The sequence below is a fragment of the Eptesicus fuscus genome, chromosome 15, assembly GCF_027574615.1.
Source record: "Eptesicus fuscus isolate TK198812 chromosome 15, DD_ASM_mEF_20220401, whole genome shotgun sequence".
Taxonomy (NCBI): Eukaryota; Metazoa; Chordata; class Mammalia; order Chiroptera; family Vespertilionidae; genus Eptesicus; species Eptesicus fuscus.
The window spans coordinates 40,655,960-40,668,653 of NC_072487.1; the positions used below are offsets into that span (position 1 = coordinate 40,655,960).

General features: G+C 44.2%; 1 protein-coding gene across 3 annotated transcripts in view; it reads left to right on the forward strand.

The window, feature by feature from the left end:
* The first annotated feature begins 9,260 nt into the window (after window positions 1–9,260).
* Window positions 9,261–12,694, forward strand: part of GCNT1 (glucosaminyl (N-acetyl) transferase 1) — a 37,324-nt gene continuing 33,890 nt past the window's right edge. For all 3 annotated transcript variants that reach the window (XR_008558400.1, XM_028146313.2, XM_054727664.1), the window contains exons 1-2: window positions 9,261–9,381; window positions 10,169–10,284. The gene's annotated coding sequence lies outside the window, so the exon portion shown is untranslated. The remainder of the gene's footprint in view (window positions 9,382–10,168; window positions 10,285–12,694) is intronic.

Sequence of the window (12,694 nt, forward strand, 5' to 3'; positions counted from 1 at the left end):
ATAACAACCATAACTTTGTTTACTGTGCTTTTCCTGTAACCTTTCATACTGCACACCCCCACGCCCCATCCAAATCTTCTTTTGTCTTCAGCTGCAGATGGTATTGAAGGTGGTGGATTGGGCCATTTCAGGGAGTCAATCAGTTTCCTTGGGTATCTTCCACATCTACAATAGGTGTGCTATGAAACTTTTGTCTTTGTCCTGTTAATCTGACTTTTTTTTCACAGGGGTTCTCAGCCAAGAACCTATAAGCGTAGAGATAAAATTACTTTTCCTCCTTGTCACACACATTAAAATGTATCCATTTTAAGTGTACAGTTCACTGAGTTTTGAGAAATGTATGTACTCATGTAATTACTACCATGATCAAGATAAAGAACATTTTGATCACACTAAAAAGTAAGTCCATCCCCCTCAGTCCCAGGTAACAACTACTCTCCTTTCTTTTTTAAAAAAAATGTTTTTATTGATTTTTAAAGAGAGAGGAAGGAAGAGGGAGAGAGAAACCGATGTGAGGGGGAAACATCAATGGGCTGCCTCCTGCATGCCCCCTAATGAGGATCGAACCTGAAACTGGGGCATGTGCCCTGACTAGGAATCAAACCAGCAACCTTTCAGTGCACAGGACGATGCCCAACCAAATGAGTCACACCAGCCAAAGCCAACTACTCTTCTTTCTATCACTACTAAGTAGATTTGCGTACTAAGAATTCCAAATACACAAATATGAATAAAATGATATGTGCTCTTATGTGTTTGGCATCATTACCTCAGCATAATGTTTCTGAGACTCATCCATATCGTTGAGTAAATCAGTTTTGTTTTTTAACTAAGTCGTATTCCATTGCATGGATATGTCACAATTTATTCAGACAGGCACTTCTTTTAAGTTGATTTTTCTGATAAACATCATGATAGGCATTTGCTAACTGTAAATTATTTTCCTTTTTGAAAAAAATGTTCAATTTGTTACTGGTTAGTTTATTTATTCATGTATTTTATACCTTTTTTTTCAAAGTGGAAATATATTTTTAAAGCTATGATGGTTGCAAAAAAAAATATTTATATGTATATATATTTTTTTACCCAAACATTTAAGAAGTAGAATGTAAAAATCCCTGGACATGACTGTATATGCATTGTTTATTTATATCTTTGATCATGAGTAATAATTCATGTAGTGATTGCTCTTATTTTAAAAATCTAATAATATATTAACATTACTTTCTATGACAATATAGAATGATATCCTCACCATTTTTTTACAGCTATATAATACCAGCACAAATAACCATTTTTCTTCTGTTGGGAATCAGGGACACTTTCCCCTTTCCCTCTTAGTTCTTCTGGCTGGTCAAATAATTTAAATGACATACAGTAGATTAAAAGAAGAAAAATCAAGTCTTAATACATGTGTATGGGGAATTCACATAAGCATGAAAATACCAAAGACAGTGAGGCAGAATGAGGTATATATGTCATTCAGAACTAAGGAGGGGGAAGTAAGGTAATTCACAGGGAGATGAAAGAGTTATTATTTAGTAAACAAATGTATACAGAACCATCTTGAAACAATGGGACACAGAGAGAACTTGGATCAAAGTGGACTTGCTAGTTTTCACCCTAGTTTATATTAAACTATTTATATTTATATTAAAATATTAGAGGCCCGATGCACAAAATTCGTGCAAGAGTAGGCCTTCCTTCCCCCAGCTGCCGGCACCGGCTTCCCTCTGGCACCTGGGACCCGGGCTTCCCTCGCAGCCCTAGCTTCGTCTGAAAGGTAGTCGGGAAGGACGTCTGGGAGGACATCTGGTCTAATTAGCATATTACGCTTTTATTATTATAGATACTCATCTATAATGGTAGCTCACTTCTTAGAGAAAGTCCCTTTGTCTAAATTCTTTTAGGCATTTGGGGGATTGGCAAAGGTTCTTCATGGGCCTTCTGGGCTTTGACTGTTTTCAGATCTAAATAATCCACATGGCAGAGGGGCACATCTTGGGTGACTTGTTTTGAACCCCTACACCACCAATGAAAACTGTTTTTAAAAGATACTGTTTCAGTGAAAGACTATACACTGTCTACAACATACCCTTTGGAGTTATAAATTCTAGGCCTGTTGATTATCATTGAACTATTTCCAAAAATAATGTAACTGGCAAGAACATGTGTTTGTTTATGTGGTATGCAAAATGGAAGTCAATCCAAAGTCAAGGTGGCAATGGAAGATATTAAAAGCAAACATTTGGGATAACATAATTATAAATAACCATAGCTCTTTTAAAAATGAGAAGATTTTTTTAAAAATCAAGAACATGATAAACATAAGGCACAGGAAATTATTGTAAGACATAGAATCTTTGCCTTCTGGGCAGATTACTCAGAAGGTAAAGAAAAACTTGATTACAACCTCTTATTAAGAGCAGACCAGTAATCTAAGAAAATTTTTATCATTTTAACAGCAAGAACACCAAATTTGGTTTATTTAAAATCAGTATAATATTTGACACTAGAGCTTTAAAAAAACTTCTTATAAATGAAGCCATCAAACCTTAGCCAGCTTTGACAATGACAAAAATCCCTCTCTGAGAACCTTCTACAACTTTCTACGTTTTTTCTGGTTTTGTCCTACACCTCTCTCTTTTCATCCCCACCACCTTCCCTCCCCCGCCCCCATGGTGCCGTCCCTGTCTAGCAAGCTTCCTCCTGTCTCCTCAGGAAGGTATGCAGTGTCCTCCTCCCCAGGCTGTGTCTTTGTGACTAATAAGCTATTATCAATGGCATCTGTCCAGTGTCCTGTGCTTGGCCATCTCGTACCATTTGGGCAGGGGATCGTCCTTCCTTCACCAATGAGGTAAAGAAGAGGTGAGCGTAATAGAGGGAGCCTATATCTCAAGGGGCTGGAGTGGGTAGGGAAGGGTACACAGGCATGTACAGGAGGTAGAGTCAGTAGAGGTGCTGACAGGACAGATCAAAGGGTTCAAGGCAGCTGATGAGAACGTTAAGGTGATAAAAACGAGAAATGGAGATAGTGGGAAGGGAAAGGTCTCAGATGAGCCAGTTTGGGAAGATACCAAATTTCCCCAAAAGGCCTTGGAAGTCCAGAATTGCCTTTGGTAAATGTTGCCAATTCTTGAAGATATTAAACTAAATTAATGCCATAATGGCAATCAGTCAGTGGGAGAAACAGATCGTGTAAGAGTTATCTGTGGGATTAACAGAAGTTAATCCCCAAAAATAAACTTTAAAGAAGCTGAGAAAGAATCCCACTTCATTAATTCCCTGGCCTAATCCCTGGGTTGAGGAACAAAGGGAGAACAGAAGAGGCCTTACAGGAGGGCCAAAGAAGAATCTTTGTTGGAAAATATTCTCTTTTTGCTGGAAAGAATTAAAGTAACTTGAACAGACAAGATGTCCTGAGCAGCTCCAGAATGGAACTCACCAAAGGAACTCAAATTGCTGAATGTGGAGGTCCCTAACAGCACCATTAAACTGTCAAATAAAAACCAAATCTGAATTTGGGTAAAGGGAAGACTTGTTCAAAGGAATTACTACAACAGGGAAGGGGTCTATTGGGCTACAAGGGGGAGAGGGTGTAATAGGGAAAATGCTTCAATTGTAAGATATGTAAGCTTTTGAAAGATCAGGCAGAAAAGGTCTTTTCTTTTATAGGGAGGAGTCCAATGGCTAGAAAGATCCTGTCTCAGGGAGTAGGATTGTTGTAGGCAGTTAGACTGACGAGAGCAGAGCAAGGCCGATGGGCCAGGTACAGATCACCAGGGTGCAAAGCCCCAGGTGCCTAGCAACAGACACTCAATTGTAGGATGGGACCTAGCCCCCAGGGTGACTTTTCCTTCCCTAGCATATTGTTGGTCACACAGTTTGGACCAGGACCACCTGACCTTTCCTACCTGGAGATAACATCTATGCTTCAGTAGTATTTCAGCTCCAGGCCCAGACAAGCAACAAAAGAGCCTCAGGACCAGCTGCATTGAATCATGACCCCCCTCCCTGCCCTGGTGCTGGCCAGTCAGTGGAGACCACAACCCTGAAAGGACACATCTGGAAAACTGCTGAATATTCCATTGAGATCTTCCCCTGGGACCTCCCCTAAAATCCCCACCCTTAAAACCCTTAGGATAGAGGACCCAGTGCTCTCCCTCTGGGAGCAGTCCATGTCTCCCCCCCCCCCCCACTCCCCCCAGGCACATTACCATTAGCTTCCTCATTCCCAAGCTCTGAGGGCTCTTCCTTTACGTCTATAACTTGTTTCCTAACCTCGTTTCCTCTAGGAACTACTTTTTTCTACCTCTGTGATTTACCCAATAAATGTTCTCTTACAGCTTGGGTCTTGGCTCTGAATTCTTTCCTAGCCAGAACCCAAGTTCCGAGGTTGCTGAATCCAGGTGTCATTCCCACCGCCTACAACAGGATACGCAGGTGGCATCTTTGAGCTCAGATGGGAAGTGGCCATTAGGGCTTTGTTTTGCGTCCCCATGCTGGCTTAGGCTGAGGGTAGATGAAAGCTCAAAGGCTTGGGAAGGGAGGGAAGCCAGAATAAAGTTGGATCAAGGAAAGTGAGCAGCCATTTTGTGCAGATTGGCCAGTGGGGACAAACAGCTCAGTGACTCATTTATGAGACAAAAAAAAAAGAGAATTTGGAGGGTCTGTGTAGGGCCTCATCACAGGTAAACAGGAAGCTCCCTGTGAGTCTAGTCTAAGTGAGTCTTGAGCAAAGGTGGTGGTGCTTCCCAGTAAGCTGTCTTCTGGAACACAGAACAGTGTGCGTGTGAGGGTTTCTTTAGCCATCACTATCTCCTGGGAGCACAGGGTTTGGGTCAAGGTCAACATTATCCCCTTACTTAAGTTGCACTTAAAACTTTTTTTTTTTTTTTTTTTGCCTGTGGGATGACGCTCTAACTAACTGAGCTACATGGCCAGGGGGAGTTGTACTTTTAACCATAGTTGTATTATATTGAAAAAAATATATTATAATTGTCTTAAATTACCACTATAACAGCTCTGTTTACCAGGACATCCCTGCATCTCTATTAGGATATTTGATAGTTGTAATCATGGGTTTACTCCTTATGCTGGTTATGAAGGTATATCTTGAAGTCCAAACCCATCCTTCTGTACTCTGGTGATGCTGTGGCTGTGACACAGCAAACCATGTTTCCTGTAAGTTTGCCAATAAGGGGTGCTTGAGGAGACCGGAAGCCTGGAGTGGGAAGAAGGGACTTGCTTCTTGATATCAGCTGGCTGTAACTGAGGAGACAGAGGGAAGCTGGTAGTCACGAACGGGGACCATGGTGGTGGTGGGGCTGGGAGAGAGAGGAAGTAAAACTGGGGAACCCAGCTAGGCAGAATGGCTAGGCAACCCAAGTGGGCATGGAAAGAAGGGCACACAGGATCAACAAACTTTAAAATGTATGGATTGTTGCTAAAACAAGCAGGTTTCAGATAACCAATCACAAGGCAATGAGGCATATAAACCAATCACAAGGATATGGGTAAGGCAGAACTCTTTGAAAAGGCCAATCAGGAGCTAGCAAGGCTGTATCCAGCCCCCTAGATTAAAAATCGGGCACTTGCTCTTGCTCCCCCACGCCCACCCCTGTGTGCTAGATTCCTGGGTTGATGGCAGGAGGTATGCTCCCCTGCGCCCACGTGGCTTATGGCCATGTGGGACTCTGCACATGGACTAATAGACGTGAACACCCGACTCTAACATGGAAAGGAAGCTCTGGCACCGGCCTGCTCCTGGAACCCTAGCCGCACCTTTTCCAGGACTGGCTCCTCTCAATAAACTTTGGTTCCGCTGACCAGTTTGTTCCGCGACTGCATTCTTCGATTTCGTGAGACAATGAACTCGGAATCAAACCCCACATTTTGGTTTCATAACTGCCAGTGTCACCCAGCAATGGTTCTTTTCCCTGGCTGCAGCAGTTGGTTCCAATTTCTAGTTTTTAATCTACCTTCTCAGATCCAGCAACCTTCAACATTTACCTTCAGAAATACCACGGGCGGGTACAGTCCCTTCCTTGGAAGCCTGAGTCCCAGCTCCCTCCAGGCCCTCTTCCAGCTCTTAGTTTCTGATGATCCGACTACTTCTCTGTCCAGATCTCTCAGTGGCAGCTGCTTCCTGCAGTTACTATCTCTTGGTTACTGCAATGTTTCCTTTTTGCCTTCCCAACCCTCCATTGCCTGTTTAAGCAATTCCTTAAAGTTTCTGTAAAAATAGCTGCAGAGATTTCTGTTTTATGAGTAGACCCTGACACCCCTAAGAAACCCAGAAATACCCTTTGAATCCCTTGTATAGATTTATGATAGGTTTGTTATTGTGGTAACTAAATGACATTTATAGGATACAGCCAGTGTCCAACTGACAAAAATCTATACTCTACAAGTTAATTTATAAATCCATTGTTTGAATCTTGAAATTATTTTTCCTGGTAAAACAATATTACACATTCAAGTTTGATGAGCAGATAAATCCACCAATGCTTGTAATATATCTGAAGCACAACATTGTACAAATTGTGTTAAGGAACAGAATTAGCATTGCTTTGGCAATGTTAAAGAACAGAATTCAGTGGAGCAAATTTGGCTTTATTAAGTAACTAGAGGCCTGGTGCACGGATTCATGCACCAGTGGAGTCCCTTGGCCTGGCCTGTGGGGATCGGGCTGAAACTGGCTCTCTGATATCCCCCGAGGGGTCCAGGATTTGAGAGGCCACAGGCCAGGCCAAGGGACCCCACCAGTGCATGACCAGGGCCAGAGAGGAACTGTGGGAGGGCTCCAGGATGTGTCCAGCCTGTCTTGCCCAGTCCCGATTGGCTGGACCCCAGCAGCAAGCTAACCTACCAGTTGGAGCGTCTGCCCCTGGTGGTCAGCGTGCATCATAGCGACTGGTTGAATGGTTGGAGGGACAATTAGCATATTAGGCATATATATATATATATATATATATATATATATATATATATATATATACTAGAGGTCCGGTGCAAGAATTCATGCATGGGTGGGGGTCTTCAGCCTGGCCAGTGATTAGGGCCAATTGGGGCCAGCCAGCGGGGGGAGGGACCACGGGAGGTTGGCCGGCTACGGGAGGTTGGCTGTGGGAGTGCACTGACCACCAGGGGTAATTCAAAAGGAAGCAAATTTGATTACCCCTTTAGAAATTAAAGAGTATTCTTTTTTTAAAAAATATATTTTATTGATTTTTTACAGAGAGGAAGGGAGAGGGATAGAGAGTTAGAAACATCGATCAGCTACCTCCTGCACACCCCCCACTGGGGATGTGCTTGCAACCAAGATACATGCCCTTGACTGGAATCGAACCTGGGACCGTTCAGTCCGCAGGCTGACGCCCTATCCACTGAGCCAAACCGGTCAGGGCTAAAGAGTATTCTTGTAGGCATACTAAGTATTGATGATTAGAAACAAACTTAAAATATCCTTGATGTAAGCCTAGTATGAAAAAGTGGTCAATGAGAGTCAAGGAGACATGGTTAGTCTAATGGAAAGAAGTGAGGTTTAGTTTCAAACTATGAATTAATAATAGTTATGAATTTAATTTCACAATACCCTGTGAAGGTTTTTATAATATATTTGCCTTCATAATGTCTTTACATAAAGAACTTAAAAATATCATTATGTACCTTAATAAAAAAGGTCACCTGGATTAGCGATAGATAGAGAAAACAACTTGCAATTATTTTTTTTTTTGTATTTTTAGTTTTGACCAAAATGCAAATTCTGTGTATATTTGCAAAAGGTTTTTGGATTCACACTTTTGTTTTCATGATAAAAAATATAAGCCACAGTTTAGCCCTAGCCAGTTTGGCTCAGTGGATAGAGAATTGGCCTGTGGACTGAAGGGTCCCCTGTTGATTCCAGTCAAGGGCACATACCTGGGTTTTGGGCTTGATCCCCAGTAGGAGACATGCAGGAAGCAGCTGATCAATGATTCTCTCTCATCATTGATGTTTCTATCTCTCTCTCCCTCTCCCTTCCTCTCTGAACTCAATAAAAATATATTAAAATATAAATACATAAGCCACAGTTCAAAAGGAGCTCATGAGTTCTTAATGTATTATAAAAAGATTACTTTCCTAAATAAAATGAAAGCAAGATGCTCCAAGATTATCATTGGAGCAGGAATCTCCTTGGGAAGGAGGCAAGATTTACCTTCCCCCCGGAATATTTCATTAGCTCCACTTGGGGGGCACTGTCAACCTCTGCTCTGTGTGGACCTGTGCAAGAATGCCCTCCTCCCATTTAACCTCATTAGGTAGAAAGCCCAAAAGGGTGAGCTCAGAAACTCAGTGGTGCCCTCTAGGCCAGCCCAGCCCTGCCTTCTGCATTTCATGTGTCTCCCTAGACTAGCAATGACCTTCTTTTGTTAGAATGACGGTCAGCAAGCAAGCTTTCAGTTACAGGGAAACCCACAGGGTCTCAGCTTTACCCTACAGACCCCTACAGCAGAACACGGTGGGCGGGACGGCGTATGTTCCTTCATTTACCAGTGCTTCAATGCATGCAGCTGAATTAATAAATGACACCATTATTAAGAACAACGGAAGAAGACCAATGCACAACGTTCCTCTTGCTACAAAGGAGACGGTGTCAGCTTTTATAAATGACTACCAGGCCACATGTGCTGTCAGGGCGGGAGAGAGGTGCTGACTATTTTGCACGGCACTGTGGTTTATTCCACACTCGATCTTAGTTTTTCTGTGAAAATGCACATGAACATAAGCAGTTTTTAAAAGCTAAATTTAGTAAGCAAGGCTCATTGGGGGGAAAAAATACATGATCATCTCTAAAGTTTGTATGATATCAAGAACCTTGGCATTACTTTTTTCCCCTCTTTGTTACAAAACATTTTCCTTTAAAAAAAAAAAATCAGAAAAGGCAGTGCTTCCTCCCGTTTTCTGCCTCTGAAGAAGAGGACATAAAATTCTGGAAAAGACCGCATTCACGCGCCCAGCCCTTGTCCCCTTCGGAGAACTAAAAACCTAGGCGAACCTGGGGAAGCAGAGAGATGAACTAGGTGGATGCCTGCTCTCCTCCGGGAGCGCGGAAATGCCCAGAGGGCGCACGGACCCGGCGAGGAATGGGGAGCCCCAAGCCCTGCACGCGGGGAGGAGGGCGAGGCGGCCAGAGGACGGGCGGGGCCTAGGGGGGCGGTCCCAGGGGCGTGGCGCGGGCGGGGGCCCGGAGGCTTAGAGGTGCGGTTCCAGCCCGCCGCTAGCTCCGCGCAGACCGGGGCCAGTGCGCTGCGGGTGAGGAACGGCTCCGCGTGGCTTCTCTGGGGCGCCACGCGGTACCGCACCCTCCTGCGCCTCCGGGCCAGACGCTCGCTGCAGGTAACCAACTCCCCACCGACTTCCCTGTTCCGCTGCCCGGCGGCGGGGGAGAGATGGGAAGGATGGGAGGAGGGAGCGGGCTCTTAGCCAGGGCCCCGCTGCTCCGAGTGGGGTGGGCTCTGTCCGGGCGGAGGAAGCTGAGCCCGGGCTGGAAGTGAGGGCGCGCGGTGGGAACCCGCGGCGAGCGAGTGCGCCTTGGGCCAGGGATGGCGCAGGGCGCTCTCCCTCGACCCTACCCTTCTGTCTGATCAGTGGTGCCCGGGGCCAGAACTCTGGTACCCAGGGTCACCTGGAAGCCACTTTTCCTGGCCCTTTAAAACCTGGTCCGCAAAGGGAGTCTAAGCTTAGAAATCGGGAGAGTTGGCTGCAGGCATGGACAGGCTAGAAGCGAACAGTTAGTTACTCACTGCCATTCTCTGGGTGCCAGGGACTTTAACCCTAGCCATAGCCCTGCAAAGAGACATTACCTCTAGTTTACTGATAAAGAACGCCAGATAACAAATGACTCAACCTGGGCGACTGGAACCACTGGAAAAGAGGCGCTCGTCTTGGGGCTTCCCCAGTCTCCCTGCTCCCTCGCTGTCCTTCATGTGCAGGGCTGGGAAACTCGTTCTGCTGGGTCCATTATGAAAACAGGTGATTCTTCTTAAAACACAGTTTAATCCCTACCTAGGATTCCTTTTTAAAATTTTTGTTAGCGTCCAATTTCTAATTCCAATTCTTCCAGTTTTTGGTCATTAGCTCTTGACGCGTTAGCTCTTGCTCACAGCCCTTTCCCCCCTTGCAGCACTTTCTCTCAGATACAGAGCAAAACAGAGGCACCCTGGCCTGCCATACACCATCTTTCACGGTGGACGAGGTCGCCTGCAGATCCAGGCTGGCCCTATGCGCTGCCCAGTGGAGGTAAGTTTTGTAGTTACCTGGCATCCTGCGTATTCTTTGCTTTGCTATTTCTTCGTAGAAGGAAGAGAGTCTTCGTTTTACAAATAGAACAAGAGGGTATACAGTGTTCAGAGAAAGCCATAGTGTCTGGAGATGAGAACATGGCCACAGCTTTTGGTGGCCTGAATTCGGTGAGTGGTAGGTGAGGGACTCTCTCAGGACCTGTCCCCTCCTCTGGGCATTCCGCCCCCCCCCCCCCCTTTCAGAGCTGTTCTGAAAGGCAGGCTTGTTTTATAGAGGGGAGGTGGAGGGGAGAATGGTTTTCAAAGATCCGTGTAAATTACCTGCTAGGAGCCCAGGCAGTTCCAGACAAGCCAGAGGATTTGGTAACAGATTTCAGTTCTGGCAAGAAGGGAAAGCTCTGGATATCTGCTATTGCTTAATGAATTTTGTGCAGGCCTTAAGGATGGTAACTTTGGGAAACTTTGAGGTCTTAGAAATGGCTAACGCCTCTACTTTTTTTTTTTTTTTAGGCTTTACCATTTATTTAATTTGTTTCCCTTTTTATTGTATTTATTGAGGTGACACTGGTTAACCATAGTATACAGGTGTCAGGTGGGCAGTTCTTCAACATATTGTGTGTTCACGACCCCAAGTCAAGTCTCCATCCATCAACATTTATCCCCCTATACCCTCCTCTATGCCCACCTTCCTCCAAATCATCACATAAATCCTCTACTTTAAAAAACAATACCATGAACTTTCTTTTATAAAGTTTAACTGGCACATAAGGTAAGATTTTTTTTTTTTTTCTGTTTCATGGTGAGCGTTTGAAGATTTACCTGTCAGCTCCCTCCCTTCAGGCTGGCCCTGGCAAGGACCTCCTTAGCCTTGGCCTGGAATATGTACTGGATTCATCTTTCACTAATTATAGCTCATTATTGACTAGTTTTAGGACTATTTCTAGTCACAAGTTGCTTATTTCCCATTTGTAAGTTAGTTGCTGCACGCTAAGAAAAATGTTTTCCCTGAGAACTATTAACTATCTACAAAATCAACTCTCTGCAGGGCCTGAGAGCTAAGCGGGACTTGGCTGGTCCCTGGTGACCTCCAGAGGTCTTGCTAAAATCTGGTTGGATATCAGCCATTTCCTCCTCGAAACAATGCAGGAATTCTGGCCCAGTTTGGCTAGAGCTTTTTTTCTCCCCACCCCCTTGCCCCAAAAATAGTGGAAATTTTTTATTTAAAAAAATGTGAAATCAGATTTAATATAAGTATTGGCTAATTTTTCTTTTTTAAAAACACAAATCAAATTTGGTTCATGCATCTGTCTTAGAAACTGCTATACCTGCTAATTACATTTTCAGGCGAATGAAAAATTCTGACCTATGATGTAGGTAATGTTACATTTTTCATTACATGATTTATGACATGCACATTATTTCCACTGCATTGAGTCCTTTATGGGGCATCCAAGGAATTGTGTCACTGTTTTTAATATTAAGTCTAGTGAAAAATGTATTCATGGTTCTGGCTCAGGATGTCAAATACCTAACTCCTTGCCTCAAAAAGGAAGTTCCCAAATGACTGTTCATATAAATATATACATCATTTCCCAAATGGCTGTTCATATAAATCAGGTGTGTTTCCTCCTGGGGATTGAATTCTTAACCACATTGCCTTTGACAGAAGAGGGATGGCTTACGGTTGTCAAATTGTAGCGAATGCCATGTATGGTAGACCAGAGTTTCTCAACTTTGGCACTTTTGACACTTTGGCCAGATAACCTCTTGTTGTGGGGATTGTCCTGTGCAATGTAAGTTGTGTAGCAGCTTCCTTAGCCTCTACCCACTAGATGCCAATAGTCCCCTCCCTCCAGTAATAACAACCAAACATGTCTCCAGACATTGCCATACATCCCTTGGGAGACAGTCATCCAGTTGAGAAAAAAACAAAACAAACAGCCAATATTTAAAATGCTCTAGACATTTATGAACTAAACATTAAGTGAAAACAATTAACTTGAAACTTCTAATTGTAAGGTTCGAGGCGCAGGAAACAGGAGTCGGAGACCAAGACATATTAAAGGGGAGGTTTATTCTGCAGTAACGAGCGAGAGCGAGATTCATTACGGAGGAGGTAGAGAAACCAGGATTAGAGTAGGGGGAGGAGGAGGAGGGACCCAATCAGGCTGCAGACGTAGAGGCGGAGAGAGAGGAGAGCAGCAGCAATGGAGGGGTGGAGACAGCCTTTTGAGGGAACAGGAAGGGGTGGGCCCCAGGGCACTTGGCATGCGCTGATTGGTGGTTCAATGTCTCGGGGGCAGACACCGGTAATGTCATAACTCCGCCCACCAGTTGGGGGGAGGGAGGATCTATCATTCCAGGCTTTTGGTAATATAAAAAAATTGAGAGTCCGGGCAAGGTCAGGG